General features: G+C 34.5%; 1 pseudogene; it reads right to left on the bottom strand.

Moving 5' to 3' along the window:
* LOC124893361 overlaps positions 1-2,496 on the bottom strand; it is a 3,740-nt pseudogene extending 1,244 nt beyond the window's left edge.
* Between the last annotated feature and the right edge of the window lie 4 nt (positions 2,497-2,500).

Here is a 2,500-nt window from a genome sequence, read left to right as displayed (position 1 = left end):
TTCTGTGTAATACTAATTGATAGGACGTTATTGGTAAGTTCTACAAGATCTCATGCATTGGAACCCATGGTTATGGACCCAAATCCGTTAGTATAGAACATTTTCTTTTCCAAGTAAAATCCCCTAGAATATGAAAGAGTGAAAAGGTGCTTTCGTTGTTGTGGAATAAGAAAACTTCGTAGCCTAATGCACGTATTTAATTTATTCAGAGCTATTAGAGAGGGATCCACTTTTTGGGGAATATGAGTCGAAGCAATAACACGAATATTTCTAGTAGAACATCTTTCACAATCCCTGGAGAGATGGTTCACTAATAGACCGAGGGATAAGTCATTCGACTCATTCACATCCAGATCATGAATGTTTGGAATCCATATTTTGCAAGGAGATATTACTTTTGCTAATTCAAATTGAAGGGTGATATAAAATCGATCTATTTCCGGCATTATATCCACAGTTAGCCCATTCATCCTAGTTAGCAGTTCAAACTACGTATCAAGGTCACGATCGATATCATCACTAGCATCAAGATTGTCACTAGCATCAAGAATGTCACTAGTATCAAGATTGTCACTATCATCAGTATTGTCACTATCATCAATATCAATCTCATCAAGAAGAAAACCTTTAGGATTGTTGTACAGGAACTTGTTCAGAAATACCGTAATGAAAGGAACATAGGAGTTTCTCGCTAGGTATTTAACCAAATAGGATCTTCCAGTTCCTATAGAACCTATCACTAAAATACCCCTAGAGGGGAATAAGGCTAAGCAGAGCGAAAAGGGTTTTCCATGAGATGGAAAATGAAAACTATTTTGCCCACACGAAGTTTGTGAATAAGTGATTGTCTGATAATAAGAAAGGAATATCCATCTTTCTGCTGAATAGGATGGATTGAACTCATAATTAATTAGATGCTTTTTATCAATGTCAACTAAGTATCGTAAGTAAATTGCTCCTGGTTGTTCAATCATTTGATAACCCAAGTCATTCTTTAATAAATGATCACTATGAGTCAAACTCAATAGAATTTGATCAATCCTATTTTTTGTCCTTAAAATGGAGAACTGAACCAAGAATTCTCTTTCTTAATCATGAATCGAATCACTGTTCGTGACCCAAGATTCTATTTTCTCATCAATCCAATCCCCGTTCATGTTTTTTCTTTTTCTTATCAATGAATAGATCTCTTTACTTGTATGACTTAGATGTCTCGTATTTCTCGAAAAAGTGATTCGATTGATGGGATTTGGTATAAGATCAATGATCTCGATGCGATTGATATTCCAATCTCTCTTCTTAGAATGTATTGATTTGACCCCATAAGCGGAACCAAGCATGTTGCCACCAGATACAGAACCCCATAGTTCTTTTAGAGAATCTCCTAATTGTTCCAGAGCAACTAGAAAGAGATTCTTTAACCAGAAAGAATTCGGTTCATATGTAGGATACCTATCCAAATATTTTCGAAACTCAATCATAGATGATGGAATCATCAAAGATTTGACCCTTTCAAACTCTGTTTGTAACTCACTAGAGGCCCGAGAAACACAGAGAGGATGTGTACAAACGAGATATCCAGCAACAAGAAGAAGGAAAAGGATTGAATAGAGGAACTCCCGAGCATTTGGCGATCTCAGATATGTCGATATCAATGGTGACTCATTATTTTGATGAATCATTTCTTCGGACAGAGGAAGATTATGTAAACACTTACTCGAGATTTCACTTATCAGATTCCATTATGGAAGACATAATTTTTTTTGAAGAATTCATCATGATATTCCTGATCCATGCATAATATCAGGAAAAATGGATACAAATTTTTGATCGCTACTTAGTATTGACAATAGGTCTGAAAAAATATCTAAAAATATCAAATTTAGATATTTATACCCTGTCGAAGTAAGGAACCATGGCATATATGTTTGGAATAGATTCCATTTTGAGTTGAATATATTTCATTTCGAGAGAGTTGAAAAAGTACTATCTCGTTGAAAGGTTCTATACATCAGCCCTTTCTCAACGCATTTCTTTAGAAAAAGACTCTGTTTTTTCCTTTTTTTAGATGATATATCTTTCTCAGAACATGGAGTGTGAATCAAACCCATGTTTGAATTGAAATTAAGATACTGATGAAAGTTCTTCCTTTCTGAATCAGATAGATTCATATCTGAAAGAGGTTGGCAATAAGTTCTTTCAAAATTAACTATTCGCCCCTCGATTAGAGGTGTTCTAGAAATATCTGCAATCGAGTAAATAGCTCTACGAATGAATAGATTGGATCGACTTGGAAAATGGAAATATTTGTACAAGTTATACGTTTTGTCACCACTTTGTGGAAAATCATTAGGTATGAATATGTTAGATATCTGTGAATTGATTGGTGAAATAGTATCTCTCCCCCAAAAAGCATGTTTTTTTACCGACGCACAAAGAAAATCTTTTGTTGCGAATGAACAAGATATTGAGGAATTGTCCATACGTAAAATCATAATTA

This window comes from Capsicum annuum, unplaced genomic scaffold, assembly GCF_002878395.1.
Source record: "Capsicum annuum cultivar UCD-10X-F1 unplaced genomic scaffold, UCD10Xv1.1 ctg58092, whole genome shotgun sequence".
Lineage (NCBI taxonomy): Eukaryota > Viridiplantae > Streptophyta > Magnoliopsida > Solanales > Solanaceae > Capsicum > Capsicum annuum.
This window is presented reverse-complemented; position numbering and strand designations above follow the sequence as displayed.